The sequence below is a fragment of the Mesoplodon bidens genome (genome assembly GCF_964165515.1).
Source record: "Mesoplodon bidens genome assembly, chromosome: 7".
Taxonomy (NCBI): Eukaryota; Metazoa; Chordata; class Mammalia; order Artiodactyla; family Ziphiidae; genus Mesoplodon; species Mesoplodon bidens.
The window spans coordinates 30,063,762-30,083,633 of NC_138164.1; the positions used below are offsets into that span (position 1 = coordinate 30,063,762).

Below are 19,872 nucleotides of genomic sequence, written 5' to 3' on the forward strand. Positions count from 1 at the left end.
ATCCTGCCACCAAAGCCTAAGATATTTAGTATCTAGCTTTTTTACAGAAAAAGTTTGCTAACCCCTGGTCTAGGTTACTCACTGACTTGAATTCTTCTACATAAATTACAGAATCATTCTGGCAAGTTTCCCAGTTTCAAGTTCTTTATTCCAAGCAACAGAAACTGGTTCTGTCTAGTTTAATGCAAAATAAATTTATCGGAGAAGATATCAGTGAGTTCACAGAAGTTCTCAGCAAGGAGGTTATAGAAGAAGCCTCAAAAATGGGCAAGAACCAAGGGAGGCCTGGCAGTAGCATGACAGACAAGGCTACAATGCAGGGGACACCTGGTTAAGATGCCACCATGCCACCACAATGAAAAGCCTTCTGAACTCTCCCTGCACTACTGTAACACTCACTCAAGATTCAGAGGCCTGGGAAGGAGAATTTTATGTCCAAGCTGGGATCACATACTCATGTGCTAGCTTCCAAAGAGTGAGGAGGAGTGTCTGACCCTTTCACTTCCATAGAGGGAGGTAGAGTCCTGCCTTCCATCACGAGTCATTTGATGGTTCAATCAAAATATGAAAGGAGCAGCATCTCCCCAAAGGAAGCTATGACTTTGCTTGGAACTGCATTACATTTGGGGAAACTTGTTATGTCTAAATACTGCATTCTCATTCATGAAGATGATTCACCTCACTATTAATTCAACTCTTTCTTTAGGCCCTTTTGTAGAGTTTTTAAATGCTCTTCTGTAATGGTCTTGTGAGTTTTTATCCAGTAAGTCCTTGAAATTTTCCAGTTTTGTTGTTGTTTTCGATGATATCTTACTATCTTCTTGATATTAATATTGCTGGTATTGAGGAAAGCCACTGATTTTGGTATACTGATTTTATAATCAGCAAACTTACCGAACTCTCTTATTACTTCTAACCGTCTGTTGATTTTCTTTAGTCTTCTATGTAAATGATCATGACACTTGAAAATGACAATTTTATCTCTTCCCATCCAATCTTGTATTTCTTTGTGTTATTTCCTATCTTATAACATTGGCCTGAACTTCCAGCATTATGCAGAACATTGTGATAGCATATATCCTTGCATTGTTCCTAATTGTAAGGCAAATGCTTTTCAAGTTTCTCCAGGTAAAAAGATAAATACCTTTCTATCACATTAAGGAAGTTCTTTCTATTTCTACTTTAAATCATAAATAAGTATAAAACTTAAAAAAAATGCTTTTTCTGCATCTGCTGAAATGTATTTCCTCCTTTAATTTGTTAGTATGGGAAATTATATTAATAGATTCTTTTCATATAGAATTTTCTCCTTGCATTCCTAAGAATTCATCATAATTGGTCACAATATATTACATACTTTTTTTTAATTTTTGAACTTTATTTTTTTTATACTAAGCAGGTTCTTATTAGGCATCAATTTTATACACATCAGTATATACATGTCAATCCCAATCGCCCAATTCAGCACACGATCATCCGCACCCCCACCCCTGCAATTTTCCCCCCTTGGTATCCATATGTTTGTTCTCTATATCTGTGTCTCAACTTCTGCTCTGCAAACTGGTTCATCTGTACCATTTTTCTAGGTTCCACGTACATGCGTTAATATACAACATCTGTTTTTGTCTTTCTGATTTACTTCACTCTGTATGACAGAGTACATCCATCCACGTCTCAACAAATGACTCAACTTCCTTCTTTTTATGGCTAAGTAATATTCCATTGTATATATGTACCACATCTTCTTTATCCATTCGTCTGTCAATGGGCATTTAGGTTGCTTCCATGACCTGGCTATTGTAAATAGTGCTGCAATGAACATTGGGTTGCATGTGTTTTTTGAATTATGGTTTTCTCTGGGTATATGCCCAGTACTGGGATTGCTGGATCATATGGTAATTCTATTTTTAGATTTTTAAGGAACCTCCATACTGTTCTCCATAGTGGCTGTATCCATTTACATTCCCACCAACAGTGCAAGAGGGTTCCCTTTTCTCCACACCCTCTCCAGCATTTGTTGTTTGTACATTTTCTGATGATGCCCATTCTAACTGGCGTGAGGTGATAACTCATTGTAGTTTTGATTTGCATTTCTCTAATAATTAGTGATGTTGAGCAGCTTTTCAGGTGCTTCTTGGCCATCTGTATGTCTTCTTTGGAGAAATGTCTATTTAGGTCTTCTGGCCATTTTTGGATTGGGTTGTTTGTTTCTTTTATATTGAGCTCCATGAGCTGTTTATATATTTTGGAGATTAATCCTCTGTCCGTTGGTTCGTTTATAAATCTTTTCTCCCATTATGAGGGTTGTGTTTTTGTCTTGTTTATGGTTTCCACTGCTGTGCAAAAGCACTGAAGTTTCATTAGGTCCCATTTGTTTATTTTTGTTTTTACTTCCATTACTCTAGGAGGTGGATCAAAAAAGATCTTGCTGTCATTTATGTCAAAGAGTGTTCTGCCTATGTTTTCCTTTAAGAGTTTTATATTGTCTGGTCTTACATTTAGGTCTCAACTCCATTTTGAGTTTATTTTTGTGTATGGTGTTACAGAGTGTTCTAATTTTATTCTTTTACATATAGCTGTCCAGTTTTCCCATCACCACTTATTGAAGAGACTGTCTTTTCTCCATTGTATATCCTTGCCTCCTTTGTCATAGATTAGTTGACCATAGGTGTGTGGGTTTATCTCTGGGCTTTCTATCTTGTTCCATTGATCTATGTTTCTGTTTTTGTGCCAGTACCATATTGTCTTGATTACTGTAGCTTTGTAGTATAGTGTGAAGTCAGGGAGTCTGATTCCCCCAGCTCCATTTTTTTCCCTCAAGACTGCTTTGGCTATTAGGGGTCTTTTGTGTCTCCATACAAATTTTAAAATTTTTTGTTCTAGTTCCGTAAAAACTGCCATTGGTAATTTGACAGGGATTGCACTGAATCTGTAGATTGCTATGGGTAGTATAGTAATTTTCAAAATGTTGATTCTTCCAATCCAAGAACATGGTATATCTCTCCATCTCTTGGTATCATCCTTGATTTCTTTCATCAGTGTCTTATAGTGTTCTGCATACAGGTCTTTTGTCTCCCTAGGTAGGTTTATTCCTAGGTATTTTATTCTTTTTGTTGAAATGGTAAATGGGAGTGTTTCCTTAATTTCTCTTTCAGGTTTTTCATCATTAGTGTATAGGAATGCAAGAGATTTCTGTGCATTAATTTTGTATCCTTCAACTTTACCAAATTCATTGATTAGCTCTAGTAGTTTTCTGGTGGCATCTTTAGGATTCTCTATGTATAGTATCATGTCATCTGCAAACAGTGACAGTTTGACTTCTTTTCCAATTTTTATTCTTTTCTTTTTCTTCTCTGCTTGCCGTGGCTAGAACTTCCAAAACTATGTTTAATAATAGTATCAGAGTGGACATCCTTGTCTTTTTCCTAACCTTAGAGGAAATGCTTTCAGTTTTTCACCATTGAGAATGATGTTTGCTGTGGCTTTGTAATATATGGCCTTTATTATGTTGAGGTAGGTTCCCTCGATGCCCACTTTCTGGAGAGTTTTTATCATAAATGGGTGTTGAATTTTGTCAAAACCTTTTTCTGCATCTATTGAGATGATAATATGGTTTTTATTCTTCAATTTGTTAATATGGTGTATGACATTGATTGATTTGCATATACTGAAGAATCCTTGCATCCCTGGGATAAATCCCACTTGATCACGCTGTAGGATCCTTTTAATGTGTTGTTGGATTCTGTTTTGCTAGTGTTTTGTTGAGGATTTTTGCATCTATATTCATCAGTGATATTGGTCTGTAATATTCTTTTTTTGTAGTATCTTTATGTGGTTTGGTATCAGGGTGATGGTGGCCTCGTAGAATGAGTTTGGGAGTGTTCCTTCCTCTGTAATTTTTTAGAAGAGTTTGAGAAGGATGGGTGTTAGCTCTTTTCTAAATGTTTGATAGAATTCACCTGTGAGCCATCGGTCCTGGACTTTTGTTTGTTGGAAGATATTTAATCACAGTTTCAATTTCATTACTTGTGATTAGTCTGTTCATATTTTCTATTTCTTCATGGTTCAGTCTTGGAAGGTTATACCTTTCTAAGAATTTGTCCATTTTTCCAGGTTGTCCATTTTATTGGCATAGAGTTGCTTGTAGTAGTCTCTTAGGATGCTTTGTATTTCTGTGGTGTCTGTTGTAACTTCTCCTTTTTCATTTCTAATTTTACTGATTTCAGTCCTCTCCCTCTTTTTCTTGATGAGTCTGGCTAATGGTTTATCAATTTTGTTTATCTTCTCAAAGAACCAGCTTTTAGTTTTATTGATCTTTGCTATTGTTTTCTTTGTTTCTATTTCATTTATTTCTGCTCTGATCTTTATGATTTCATTCCTTCTGCTAACTTTGGGTTTTGTTTTTTCTTCTGTCTCTAGTTCCTTTAGGTGTAAGGTTAGATTTTTTAATGAAAATTTTTCTTGTTTCTTGAGGTAGGCTTGTATTGCTATAAACTTCCCTCTTAGAACTGCTTTTGCTGCATCCCATAGGTTTTGGATCATTGTGTTTTCATTGTCATTTGTCTCTAGGTATTTTTTGATTTCCTCTTTGATTTCTTCAGTGATCTCTTGGTTATTTAGTAACGTATTGTTTAGCCTCCAAGTGTTTGTGTGTTTTACATTTCTTTCCCTGTAATTCATTTCTAATCTCATAGCGTTGTGGCCAGAAAAGATGCTTGACATGTTTTCAATTTTCTTAAATTTACTGAGGCTTGATTTGTGACCCAAGATGTGATCTAACCTGGAGAATGTTCCATGCGTACTTGAGAAGAAAGTGTAATCTGCTATTTTGGGATGGAATGTCCTATAAACATCAATTAAATCTATCAGGTCAATTGTGTCATTTAAAGCTTCTGTTTCCTTATTTATTTTCATTTTGGATGATCTGTCCATTGGTGTAAGTGAAGTGTTAAAGTCCCCCACTATTATTGTGTTACCGTCAATTTCCTCTTTTATAGCTGTTAACAGTTGCTGTATGTATTGAGGTGCTCCTGTGTTGGGTGCATATATAATTGTTATATCTTCTTCTTAGATTGATCCCTTGATCATTATGCAGTGTCCTTCCTTGTCTCTTGTAACATTCTTTATTTTAAAGTCTATTTTATCTGACATGAGTATAGCTACTCCACCTTTCTTTTGATTTCCATTTGCATAGAATACCTTTTTACATCCCCTCAGTTCCAGTCTGTATGTGTCCCTAGGTCTGAAGTGGGTCTCTTGTAGACAGCATATATATGGGTCTTGTTTATGTATCCATTCAGGAAGCCTGTGTCTTTTGGTTGGAGCATTTAATCCATTCATATTTAAGGTAATTATCGATATGTATGTTCCTATGACCATTTTCTTAATTGTTTGGAGTTTTTGTAGGTCCTTTTCTTCTCCTGTGTTTCACACTTAGAGAAGTTCCTTTAGCATTTGTGTAGAGCTGTTTTGGTGGTGCTGAATTCCCTTAGCTTTTGCTTGTCTGTAAAGCTTTTGATTTCTCCTTCAAATCTGAATGAGATCCTTGCTGGGTAATCTCGGTTGTAGCTTCTTCCCTTTCATCACTTTAAGTATATCATGCCACTCCCTTCTGTCTTGTAGGGTTTCTGCTGAGAAATCAGCTGTTAACCTTATGGGAGTTCCCTTGTATGTTATTTATCATTTTTCCCTTGCTGCTTTCAATAATTTTTCTTTGTCTTTAATTTTTGCAAATTTGATTACTATGTGTCTCGGCGTGTTTCTCCTTGGGTTTATCCTGAATGGGACTCACTGCGCTTCCTGGACTTGGGTGGCTATTGCCTTTCCAATGTTAGGGAAGTTTTCAACTATAATTTCTTCAAATATTTTCTCTGGTCCTTTCTCTTTCTCTTCTTCTTCTGGGACCCCTATGATGGGAATGTTGTTGCATTTAATGTTGTCCCAGAGGTCTCTTAGGCTGTCGTCATTTCTTTTCATTCTTTTTTCTTTATTTTGTTCTGCAGCAGTGAATTCCACCATTCTGTTCTTCTGCCTCAGTTATTCTGCTACTGATTCCTTCTAGTGTAGTTTTCATTTCAGTATTGTATTGTTCATCTCTGTTTGTTTGTTCTTTAATTATTCTAGGTCCTTGTTAAACATTTCTTGCATCTTCTCGACCTTTGCCTCCATTCTTTTCCTGAGGTCCTGGATCATCTTCACTATCATTATTCTAAATTCTTTTTCTGGAAGGTTGCCTATCTCCACTTCATTTAGTTGTTTTTCTGGGGTTTTATCTTGTTCCTCCATCTGGTACATAGCCTTCTGCCTTTTCATCTTGTCTGTCTTTCTGTGAATGTGGTTTTTGTTCCACAGGCTGCAGGATTGTAGTTCTTCTTGCTTCTGCTGTCTGCCCTCTGGTAGATGAGGCTATCTAAGAGGCTTGTTTAAGTTTCTATATTTCATTATTTAATCATTAATGAATTTAGTTAGCCAGTATATATTTGGATTCTTGCACCTTTGTTCACAAGTGAGACTGGACTGTAAACTATGTTTATTGAACAGCTTTTATTAAGTTTTGAGGTTAGGGTTAAATTGGCTTCATAAAAGGAGGTAGCAATCTTATCTTTCTTAAAGGAAGGAAATAATAAAACTGTTACAAATCAGTAAGGTAGGGAATTTTTTGAAGTAGAAATGCTTACCAAAATTACAATTCGTTCTTTAAAAAAGTTAATAAAAATAGAAAAATAACCAGTTGCCCACACATCCCAATCTGCTGAAGAGAACTCCATTGTACAACTAGTGTCCTGGCATAATTATTAAGAGCAGCCCCTTTCATTCTGAAAATATTGCTGTTGGGCAATAAATCATCCATAGGTTGAACCTATAACTGACAAGTGTTTAGGGCACACATTAGCTGTGTTACTGTGGTAAATTTATCTGGCCTCTCTGAGCTTCAGGTTTCCCATCAGCAGAATGGAAATTGTAAAATTTACTACCCTGGCTGGTTTAAAGAGATAATTGAATAAAGCAAGTAAATGCTTAACTTCTAAACAAAAGTTAGCTGATTCCAGCACCAGCCACTCCCAGCAATCCACAGATTAGAGCAATGATACCAGCACCTAGATACAACCCAACAGAATTCCAAAGCCATCTTGACTAGAGGTAGGAAAGTATGTATGAGGCTATACCACTGTTAAATAATAGACAAAATATATATTGGTCTCTGCCCCCGCTTCATGCCACAGAGCTCCTAAAACCCTTGTGATTTCTGAAGGGATAACAGCACCAAGAACATATTTTTTTCTCATATTTGGTCTTTGACCCCAGTTCCTTACACAGGATTCCTGAACCCTTTGTAATTTCCTGAGTGATATAAACTTTTGTTCTCATAAGGCAACTCTGGGTAAGCTCCTGGATAAGGGCTGGTCACCAGAAAAACCAAACCATGATTAGAAGCTTGGAATTTTCAGCCCCTTTCCCAACCACACCCCATTCTCTTGAGGAGGGAGAAGGAATGAGTTAATCATCAATCATGCCTACGTGATGAAGTCTCCATAAAAACCCCCAAAGTAAGGGGTTTAAAGAGCTTTCAGGTTGGTGAACACATCCATGTTAGTGTACCCCAACTCCATGGGGACAGAAGCTCAGGACCCTCCAGACTTCATGCCCCATGTATCTCTTTTTCAGGCTGCTCATCTGTATCCTTTATCATGTCCTTTAATAAAGTGGTAAACAAACACGTATTTCCTTGAGCTCTGTGAGCCATTCTAGCAAATAACTGACTCTAAGAAGGGGGTTCTTTGGAACCTCCGATTTGTAGCCAAGTTGGAAGGAAGTTGTGGGTAACCTAGGACCTATTACTCATGATTGGCATCTGAAGTGTGTGTGTGGGTTGGGGGAGGGGGGATCTCCTGGGATCTGAGGCTATCTCCAGGTAGACAGTGTCAGAATTGAGTTAAATTATAGGACATCCACCTGGTGTTGCTTGTTGTTGGGGAAAATCTCCACACATCTGGTGTCAGAAGTGTTGTTAGTGTGGCAATGTAAAAGTCAAGGAGAAACACAGGAGGAAGACTGGGTATTTTTCCTACACAACCAACAGTGCCCAGTGCTCCCCCCTCCCCACACCACCACCACCTGCAACCCTGTCTACTAGGTAACTAGGGATATTCAAGGTTTGATCTATGACCCCTGAGTGCAGGCTCCCTGCAATGCTCCATTCCAAAAATCAGGGAAGCCTAAGTCCAAAGATGTCAACTTCAGCTACTCTTCATCCCCATCTCCTGTCCCACCTCATTCATCCAGCCCTTTAGAGGCCTGGGTTCTTCCTTGCACTTGCCAATCTCCTCTCTACCAATATGTGCCAGGATACAAATACTCACACTGTTCCAACGCATAATCTTATCTGGTTTTGTTTTTCTTCTTTTTCTTTGATGCACTAGAAAGTGAAATGCAAATATTTTTCCTAATCTTTGGTGAAGAAAGCCCTCCCTTCCCTGGAGCAAAGAAGAACATGTTTTTCAAGTTACAGATTTAATGAACTTAAAGTGTATGGTCAAGAAGGAAGAGGGAGGAACTTCCACCCATACTCGAGATTACTTGGCAATGGTGAGGAGAAGAGGTCCATAGGTCTAGAAGCAATAGGAAGCCAGGCTCTGCTCCAAGTCATTACCCCGGGAAGCAGCAAGACTCCAGAAGGAGGTACATGGTTTACCTAGGGAATCAGAGGCCTAGGCACTAGGTTTCAGAGCTTTGACAAATATTCTAGTATGCTAAATGTGTCAGGGAAACTGCCAAAAGACTTGACAGGATTGTGCTGACAGAGACAACGGGCAGACCAGCAGTAACCTGGGTGGGAGAGATGACTCATGAGTAAGAAAGGCCTCCAGAACCTTGGTGAAATGAGGGAGAACAGTTTGAGGTGGCAATACAAGGCTGCTAGAATAAGTTGTGTACACCTTCCTCCCAGCCCAGTGGAGTGGCGCCTTGGAGTCAAAACTAGGTTGATTCAGGGATCACAAAGAAATGTGATATTTCTTGCACACCAGAAGGTCTTAGATTCAGACCTATTACAATATAATAGATTCCTACTTGGGGTGTAAATCCAGTAGCTGAGGGACTAACCCCAGAAGGAGAGATCTCTGTTGACCATTACTTGGTCCCCCTGCCAGACTCATTTTTGCCACACCAACCATGCCTCAGCCTCTGGCACAACACTGCTCACCAGCCTCAGCATCCATCCTCAGTCCTGCCAGGTGTCCAGGGCAAGCCTTCTGTATCTTCTCTCCCACCTTGTCTTGATGTGGTTTATCTCAAGAAAGAGATACTTGTAGGATGGAGAAGTTTCTCTTCCTCAATTTTACTTTCCAAATGTTCACCATCTATCCCCTGGTGACTCTCAAGTCTGTATCTGCAGCCCTGTCCTGACTATAGAATAACAGTTCGTATATGTGACATCCCCTTGGTACCCTACCTAGAACTCAAGTTCCAGATGCTAAAACTAGAACTCATTAGCTTGTGGCACCCTGCCCTTAGATGTCCCTATCTCAGTAATTAGAACTGCCAACCAGTTGCCTTAATCAGAAACCCAAAGTCACCAACTCTTTTTAAATGTTCTTTATTCTCCATCTTCTCAGGTCCTATTACTTCTGATTTAATTCAGGACTTCATCATCTCCTTCCTGGATTGTTACAACAGCCTCCTAACCCATCAAACTCCAATATACTTTCCACAAAGTCAGATCAATATTTCCAAAAACACAAAGTGACTGTCACTCCCCTTTTTAGCATCCTTCAGTGGTACCTCACTATTCTGCTGTCCCATGTCATACAAACTGCAGCCCCTGGCCAAATCCAGCCTGTATCCTCTTTTTGTATAGCCCTCAAGATAAAATGGATTTCACATTTTTAAGTGTTTTAACCAAAAAAAAAAGAAAAGAAGAATACCCAACAATTGCCATATATAGCCTACAAAGCCTAACATATTATGATCTAGCCTTTACAGAAAAAGTTTACTGCCCCTCTTAAGTTTAAAGGACTCCATTCTGGTCCTCCTCCAACCACTCCCCTCCCCACTCAGGGCCAGGAGTCCCCATCTATCCAAAGGGTCGTCCCACTGAGAGCCTGTGTCCTCCTCCCTTCCAGACAACAGTCCTGGAATTCCCAACCCAAACAGCCTGATCCCACTGCCAGGGCTCACTCTTAGGCCTTAGAAGTGGCCAAAGGCAGATATTTTCAAGGAGATGGGACAGAGCCTGGACATGCAAGCTGGGTTGTTCACACATATGTGTGAGGAGAATTATAGGAGAGAGGGTAAGATGAGAAGGGGACCAGCCAGGAAACTACTTGTGTTTTTGGCCTGGGTCCCACAAGTATAAGGATATTTTAGAATTCCCTAGGTCTGCTCAGGACACTTTTAGAATTCCCTAGAATGATAAGGAAAACTTTTCATGATGTGGTACCCTGCATTCCACACTCAACACAAGCACTAACAAGACTGACTCTTAGTGCACCCTGCTGTTTTACCAAGCTCCCATGGACTTGCCTCCCTTTTTGCTGTCCATTCTCCTGGTGGAATCCTCTCAATTTCAAGACTCAACTCCAAGGTCAGCTCCTCAATGAAGCTTTTCCTAGTCTCTCTTCTCTCATCTCTCATCATTTCTCATTTAGTTTTTAGGGCCTCAATGCCCTATACAAATGTCTACCACAGTACTTCTGACACTTTATTCTACCTCATTTCAATGTCTGTTTCCTTCCTGTAGATTGGACCCTCCTTGAGGACAAAGACTTGGTCTAATTTTTTTCTGTAACCAAATCAATATAACGGAGTATCTAATGCATAATACATACTCAATGATTTTTGAAAGAATGCATGAATAAATCAATATATATGATCAGTTTACCTTACCAAATCTTGGGATCCACCCTCAAAGGGCATAGATACTTGTATAATCCTAAGTTACTATGGTCTCCATCCCATTTTTATCCGTGGGGAATTAAAATAAAAACTAGGATCCTATAAGTATCTGCAGTTTTCTACATGCACCATGTTTATGGCCTCTATGACCTTGTTTTGAGGTCTGGTGAAGTCCTCAACACTTAACACTTACCTCAGGTGTCCCCTCTTTCAGAACACCTTCAAGCTGAGTTTGTCTTCCCCATTGGCGTACTCTTGTTCCATTGTCTATTTCTCATACCAAACTTTCACATTGTTTATGTCTTTCTCCCCAACAAGATTGAGAGCTCCTTGAAGGCAAGATCTGTCTATGCATTTTTGCATTTCCAGCACCCAGGGCTACACCTGACACTTAGAAGTTGTTTAATAAAAGTGTGTTGACTGATTAATGTTCACACACACAGAGACTTTAGAGACTGTGGAAGTTATCCAGTCCAAAGAAGGAATTCCAGCCACTGTATTCTCTCTGATCAGCCCATCTTTGTTTGAAAACCTCCAGTGACTGCCACGTAAGACTACCCTAACAGAATGTACACCTCACTGGGACAAGAGGTCTTGTGTTTTTTTCACTGGCAAATCCCCAGAACCGAGATCAGTGCCTGGCACATAGTAGATGTTCAACAAATATTTAGTAATGTTTGAATGAATAATTGAAAAGTTTTTCCTGACACTGAACCCAAATTTGTCTCCTTGTAATTTCCACCCTTTGAACTTGGAATATATGTTTTCCTTCTTCACATGACAAGTTCCACATATTTTTCAGGGAGATCTCATATCTCCCCCACAGTGAACCTCCTCTTCTCCAAGCTCAACAACCTCAGTTCCTTCAACTCTTCCTAATCTGTTCCCAGTCCCTTTGCCATCTCCATGCATGCCCTTATCATCAACATCCTTCTGATACTGAAAAAATAATTGAGGAGTTGTGAAAGAGAGGAGTATTAATGTAATTAAAACCCACAGCCCTAGGCCTAGTATAACAACTTGAACATTAAAGAGTTCAGAGAATCCCTAGGGGTTAACTAGTTTAAGCTCCTCATTTCACAAATGAAGAAACTGAAGTTAAATTACTCATCAGAGCAAGACCTGCTCCTGGTCCAGTAGCTAATCAGGCGTAGGCCCATCTCAACCCCAAGATTAATCATCTTATTCTACTTGAATTCTTAGTTGGATGCTAAACTGAAAAAGCTTAGATTTGCAGAATCTAGCTCTCTGCCAAAGACTATTCTCTCTAGAGATGTAATGAAATTATTTTAAAAAGAAGGCCAAGTTTCCTAATTCTATAAGCAATAATTTACACTTGTTGAAGCCGTTTTTCATGAATCACCAGATTCTTGGTAGCCTTTTAAAGACAGAGTTAATAAAATGGTTTATAACTTGTTATAAGAGCTATCACAATCATTTTATTAAGTTCTTATACAGATTCTTTTCATGATACTTAATTTTTTTTAGTTCAAGAACTAACTGAATCTCAATGTACATTATATGACAGAGGCAACCCAGCTGAACCACAAGAGGTCCATGCCACACTTTTTTTCTTTTACCCCATATCAGGCAAATGTAGAGGAAATTAAATTAAAACCAATTTTTTGGAACAAGAAGGGGTCACCCATTCCCACCCTGATTTACCACTTCCTCTTTTCTATTTACCACTTTTTCTTATCCCAGAAATGAACAAAATTAAGTAAACAAAGTCAAATTTTTAGTAAAGACATTTAAATATTTCAAAGGCATGGGCAGTTACATACCTTTTAAGGAATTCTGTCTTAAAATTGATGGAGTAGAATAATTAACAGAGGGATGGTAAGGGTTACTTTTCATTTAGTAGGTACAACGTCTATTTGCAAATAAGCCAATTTGCAGATAATCCAGTCGAAGAGCTGGTTTTCTAACCCATTTTTCTAAAATGGATCTGCCTATTTGTAATTGGAAACTTTCGGGAAAATGGATAATAAACACATAAATTTTACTTTCACATTAAGTACAAACTTTAGTAGTCAACAATTTGCACAAATTGTTTTGGAGAGAATTTTCCTCTGTGAACTTCCCCCTCAAAGATTTGTAATTTAAAACAGGAAAATGCACAGTGTAGTCCAGTGTCAGAATTGCATCAGAGTATTACCAGGACAAAGTGGTAGATTTTTATCTTGGGAATTGCAGCTAACTACAATAGGTTTTTTCTTTCCCTGTAATCATCCTCACCTTTGATACTTCCATCTACTTCAGTGGTTTTCAAAGTGTGGTCTGGCTGCATCAGCAACACCTGGGAACTGATTAGAAATGCAAATTCTCAAGTCCCACCCCAGACCTACTGAATCAGAAACTCTGGGGGGTGAGGCCCAACATTCTGTGTCTTAACTAGTCTGCCAGGTGATTCTGATGCACGTTAAAGTTTGAGGATTGACACTGTATCATAATAGCAGTTCACCACATCCTGTTCCTTTATCTTTCAAATGAAATGTTCTTACCCTTAGACAGGCTCTTGTCACCTTATAGAGTTGAGAAAGAGAAAAGTAGTCACTGACATCTGGGAGCTGATCTGGCACTCACAGCTTAGGTCTTGGTGTAGAACATATTCAGTTTCACAGAACATCATCAGATCAGGCCACTCTGTGATCAAGACAAAAACAAACCCAGTCCGTAATCACATCTGAACACAGACAAAAACAGGAACATGTCCAAACCACAAAAATAACCAAAATATTTTCCATCCTAGCTAATATAAGCAGCCACTGCCTCTTTGCCAATTAAAGTTTAGGCTCTTTTTATTCCTGCCCCTTTCCAATAAGATTTATAAGATACCCAATCATGGAATCGCCCCCACTTCCGGACAGCATCCAATCCCAGACAAAGCCCCATCTCTCAATATTACCTGACACAAGCCCAAATCCTAAAATAAGTCCTTTCTAATTACATAAGCCCTCATTTATCTGCAGTTTCACTTTAGTGGTTTCAGTTACCTGTGGTCAACCTCAGTCTAAAAATATTAAATGGAAAATTTCAAAAATAAACAATTCATAAGTTTTAAATTGTGTGTGGTTCTGAGTAGCAAGATGAAATCTCACACCGTCTGCTCCATCCCACCCACGACGTGAATCCTTCCTTTATCCAGCTATCCTGCCCCTTAGTCACTTAGTACCCAACTTAGTTATCAGATCGACTGGTCATGGTATCACAGTGTTTGTATTCAAGTTACCCTTACTTAACAGTGGTCCCCAAGTTCAAGAGTAGTGATGCTGGCAATTCAGATCTGCCCAAGAGTAGAGGCGAAGTGCTTCCTTTATGTGAAAAGGTGAAAGTTTTCGACATAAGAAAGAAATAGTATGCTGAGGTTGCTAAGATCTACAGTAAGAACAAGTCTTCTATCCATGAAATTGTGAAAAAGGAAAAAGAAATTCATGCCACTTTTGCTGCTGCACCTCAAACTGAAGAAGTTATAACCACAGTGCACGATAAGTGCTTAGTTAAGATGGAAAAGGCATCTTAAATTTGTACAATAAGATATTTTGAGACAGAGACCACATTCACATAACTTTTATTCTAGTATATTGTTATAAGTATTCTATTTTATTATTAGTTACTATTGTTAATCTCTTACTAGGCCTAATTTATAAATTAAACTTTATCATAGGTACGCATGTTTGTTTGTTTTTTAATGTAGTATGTATAGGGTTTAGTACTATCCACAGTTTCAGGCATCCACTGGGAGTCCTGGATCGTATCCCCCGAGGATGGGGGGGATGACTGTTCTTACTAAGATGTTGCAGGGTGTGTAACTCATCTTGCTACAACGAGTAATAATCATCTTTCTCAGGAACAGATGTGTTCCTGTGGTCTTTGACTGGACGGCATTGACATAAGAATTACTGCACAACCTCCTAGTCAGTGGGGACCAGTACCCTTCCATGAACAGTTTGTTCCCAGTCCAACACAAGGTAAAAATTAGGATTTGTTGTTTAGGAACATTGCCAACCATTTGAGAGAGTAACTTTATGTCTGTTGAATCTAAAACTAGAACATTGCTTGTATTTTGTATACCAGTTGTTTAAATTTTATTTTTCTAGTAATTTGTAATTATATCTTACAAATGATCTGCAATAGATTTAAAAAAGAAAAATAGAAACTGATACTCCATTACAAATTGTTTGAGAGGCATCGTCCTACAGGACTTCTCTAATACTTTTCTTTTTCAACGCTGCTATCACATTAATCTCCTGAAAAGTCTGCTTTCAATATATTGTGCTCTTTCTCAAGCATCTCCAACATTACGATCTCCTCTGTTTTCCAATTGAAGAGAGAGGAAACTAACATATTTTGAGTGTCTACCATATGTTATTAATTGTGCACATTTAAATACACCCAATTCCCAGGAAACAATTCTAAATAAATATTAGCATTCTATTTCAAAACCTATTCCACAAAAAGTACAAGGACTTTTATGGGTGATTTTTTTTAAATTCAAGGAACATATATATCGAATGTTATTTAGACAAGAATAAAACAGGACAGGCTTTCCAATTAAGTTTTTAGAAGCCATCATAGTAGAACAAACCTGATCAATATAGCATTTGAAAACTCTAGTGCAATGTCATTAGCAAATATTGATGCACAGGTGCTGTACTAGGCACTTGTGAGAATTTGTTCTTCACTTAACATTTATCAGGTACTTACTAAATGTTGGCACCATTCATTGTCCCTTTGGCAGCCACATTTGTGCCACTTCCCCTTCTTTTGATAATAGGCTTTGTCATCCTTGGCTACAGAAGCTGGTCAGCGACATAAGAGCCAATCAAAATACCTCACCCTTCTGGCCTCAATGATGGATCCAGTGGTGTGTTCATTACCCATGTAGAATAAATCAGTTTTCCCCAGAATTGTTCTAACTACAGGTAGCAGAGAAGTTGCCCTTTTTCCTTTGTTGTGAGTCATTAGGACATGGTACAGATTACCAGTAGCGTACTCCCCAGTACATGGAGAAAAATCTATCCGACATGGGGAAAAAAATAAATTCAAAATGCAGAGAGACATAGAGATAGAACAAGAATGAGAACAAGAGTGCAAAGGAGAGACTCCTAAAACTGTGGGATTCCCTGGGCCAGGTCATCCCTGAAGCCAGCACGTTCTCTTCACTGTCTCGGGCTTGGTTTCATAAAACAAAAAAATTCCTTTTTGGTTTAAGGTAGTTTGAGTTCCTTTTCTGTCACTTGCAACCCAAAAGCCTTCATTAACACAAACCTTCAATAAGTAGCCTGTGTGGTAGAAAGAGAAAGGGCTAAAGATTGAGACAAATATAGTTTTTCCACTTAATAATTATGTGACTATTAGCCTCTCTGAGCTTCATTTGCCTTGTTTGCTCTCTGGGAATAAAAAGAGTCCACTCCTAGAGTCAGACTGTAAGCTTTGGAAGGACAGGAAATATGTCTACCTTTCTTGTTATGTCCCTCTCACATGAGGGTCTCATGACCTGCTTAATGCGGGAAGGGCCAGGGGAAGGTCAGAGAGACCTTCCTGCTTCTGCCATTTTCTCGGACTCCTTCAGCTTAAAATATTCAATATACCAAGACATCATATTTTAGGATAGCATGTCCTAAACCCTATCACTTGAAAACCAGAGCTTGGTTTGGCAAATGTTCCCATAGTTAAAGCCAATTCGTTGACATTTTAGTGTTTCTGCTTTCACTTACTTTTTAGCCTCTAAAATTCCTAACTTCCTCATCCATTTATTGTTTTCTAAATGCCCTTTTATCTTTTATTCAGCATTTTTATTGTGAGAGTCAACCAAGATATCTAGACTGCCATTTTGCCAGAAACACAAGTCTCTGACTGGTAGTTTTATTTACTATTCCTACAGACTTCCACTGTTTTCATTCAAAAATCTTTCCTTTATTTAGCGTCTTCTATCTTTATTATTGTTGAATATTTTAATGTTTTAGTCTATATGATTTTCCTTCTCATATTTCACGATTAATTTGTCTAAGTTTTCCCAAATGTCTTACAATTTTCTAACCTTTGACTAAAGCAAGTAAGTGGTCAGGAGTATGAGCAATTTTCATAAAATAATCAGTAAAGCAGAGTAGTTAAGACCATGAGTTCTGGACCCAAACTTCCTGTGTTCAAACACTCATTGCCACTTAGCTGTGAGACCTGTACCTTGAACTTCCTCATGTGTAAAATGCAGGTGATAATATAGTACCCTCCTGTTAGTATTAAAGAGAAAACCACAGGCCCAAAATGGCATCACTTCTGCTAAAGACCATGATGCCAAACATAGATTTAATACCTAACCCAATTGCAGTTTCAACCTTCCCCAGAAATGTAATCTTAATCATCCAGTCTGGAATTTTCTGGTATCAAGGAGGTAATCTGCCACAGATTACCTCTCCATTCTCCCCCATCCACAGAGGAATAAGAGGCAATCTACATGATAAAACCCTTGCCCTTCTCTCCCCTCCCCCCAAAAAGATATCCTTTCTTTTCTTTTGCTAATAGCTTCCTCATCCCACACCTCTTCCTCAGAGTGCCTTTCTGTTTTCTAGATGGGATGGATGCTGCCTGATTCATGAATCATTCGTTAAGGCCAATTAGATCTTCAAACTTACTGGGCTGAATTTTTTAACATTAGGGACTGAATTAGTTAATATATGTAATGCTCTTAGAACATAGCTTGCCACATAGTGTTATATTTTTATACCATTAAAACAGTAATATGATTAAATTATTAAAATTAGTATAACTACCTGGCACCTGTCAGTGACAACGTTTATAAATTAGTAACTTTTTTTCACATAATCCTAGAGGCCTGTGCTTCCTTGGCTGCAGAAACCATATAAAAGCCATACCCATATGAAACTTAGAGGAACCAGACCTAAGTGTTTTATATAAAAGAATTAACACTGAACACTTACTGTGCCAGGCATAACAGTGAGGACTTTCTATGAATTATCTCATTTTTTTTCTAATGTCACTGTGACATAGGTAGTATTATTGTTCTCATATTACAGTTGAAGGAATGGAAGTTCTGAGAAGATAAAGTATATGATTGGGCCACCCAAGATGGCTGTATCTTGCTTTCTGTACACCCCCTGGTCAACCAGTTCCTGCTTCACCTACACCCTACTCACCTAACTGACTTTCCCTCTTAATTATAGATCCTAATCAGTAAATGCCTACATACTTGCACCTGGTCCCAGCTAGTGATAGTTCAAAACTTTCGATCAAAACATCTCCACTATGATAGCTTATCAAAGGAGCAATGAGGAGAGCGCTCCTCTGCTGGTTTCCCTGGTAACCAGTGAGCCCACCTGATGTCAATTCCTCCTTTGACCCGTAACCTTCTCTCCCCTGAAGCGAAGACTGCTGCCATGTCCTGCCGGCCATTGGCTGCACACGGTGGGGTGTCACTCCAGGACCTTGTTTCAGACATGTAAGATCCCCCATCCATTAAACCATTGATGTCTCTGTTGCTGACTCTGGTCTCTTCCTTCGGTCTTGAGGCTGGGCAAGTACAGTGCTTGCAGGCCTGCTGGGTGCAGCCCAGCATAAGGGGACTTACTTAGGCTTGTGATGGAGGAAGGCCCGGATTCAAAGTCAGGCTGTCAGACCTCACAGTGAGTATGTTTAACCAAGAAGGGGGCAGCACATCTCTGGAGTCAGCTCACGCTTTCATCCCTTGAATTCATGGGTTTGGTTCCACGTTGCTGTTGTTTTGGCAGCTGGATAGGACATTAAAGACTCCTTTGTCAAATGAATCCTGTCCATTTTACCTAGGAGGAAATTGGGGCTATAAGTTTGTGACTTGGGCTCCACAATTAGAAGTGGCAGAAATGAGGCCTTCTAACACAACACTCTAACACTTATTCATTTACTTCCTTAATCCTGAAGCCAAAGTTTTATTTATTCACGCCATCTGAATTCACACCATCTGAGTTATTTGATATGTAAATTATAAATGTAACAATAATAAACTTATTTAGGTGAAAACGTTTTGAACTTGCTGGATTTCTGTATTAGTAAAACAAATAATACAAAACCAAGCAATTTGAACAAAAGTATCTTCAAAGGAGAAATAGGTTTAATAGATTGGATTATAATGCCTCCATCATTAGAGCCACACCATCTTTCTAGTATGCTAGAGGGTCATGTGAACCACCTGGTTAGCAAGAAAAAAAATGTTTCAAGCCTCAGTAAAACTTCCTCCTTCCACTGAAGCATACTCATCGTCTGTGAACAGATATAGCAAAATACAATAGAAATAAACTAAGGCTGTCCTGAATGAGAATGGGAATTACCACCTCCCAGACTCAGCTCATCTCACTAGTCCCTTGAGTCTCAGGTACCAGCAGGCCACTTGGCAGCCCCTCCCAGCGAAGTTAGTCCTCATTAACAAGAATGAAGATCAGGAGATTCTCAAATTAATTCAGGTCTGGACATGCTATCTCTGAGACTGGGATGCTTATGGTGTTCTAGCTAGCTACGTGTTTAAGGGCTTCACTTATTCCAGCCTGAAACTTCCACAGGGAAGGGAATTTGCCATGTTCATCTTTGTCTCCCCAGCACCTAGCATGGTCCTAATGCTTAGCGGGTGGGCCATACCTGTCTTTGGAATGTTGTAAAGGTTAGACAAATGAAGGAGTCAATGAGTTAATGGATGTGAGTGAGACTGAAGGTCAGGGACAGGATGGTTCAGTTATGGCATCTTCCTTCTGTGGTCACAGACAAGGTCTGTGTGAAAACAGCGGACGATTTAAGTTTCGCTCAAACTCAACATAAACCAGCAGTGAGATGTGGCTGATAAAAAAATTATGATATAACCTTGATATTGAGTTAACAAGAGTATGATACTCAAAGAAAAATGTTTGTAGGGGATTCTTCACTCCTACGGTCACTTCCCAAGCTTTCCAAATGCCATGCTCAAATCCAAAGGAAACTGATCTTTCTTTCCAA

General features: G+C 38.8%; 1 long non-coding RNA gene across 2 annotated transcripts in view; it reads right to left on the minus strand.

The window, feature by feature from the left end:
- LOC308619776 overlaps nucleotides 1-19,872 on the minus strand; it is a 279,938-nt gene that overhangs the window by 245,565 nt on the left and 14,501 nt on the right. For both annotated transcript variants that reach the window (XR_014016225.1, XR_014016226.1), the window contains exons 3-4: nucleotides 18,482-18,692; nucleotides 13,398-13,539 (exon numbers count right to left, since the gene is read on the minus strand). This is a non-coding gene — a long non-coding RNA (uncharacterized lncRNA). The remainder of the gene's footprint in view (nucleotides 1-13,397; nucleotides 13,540-18,481; nucleotides 18,693-19,872) is intronic.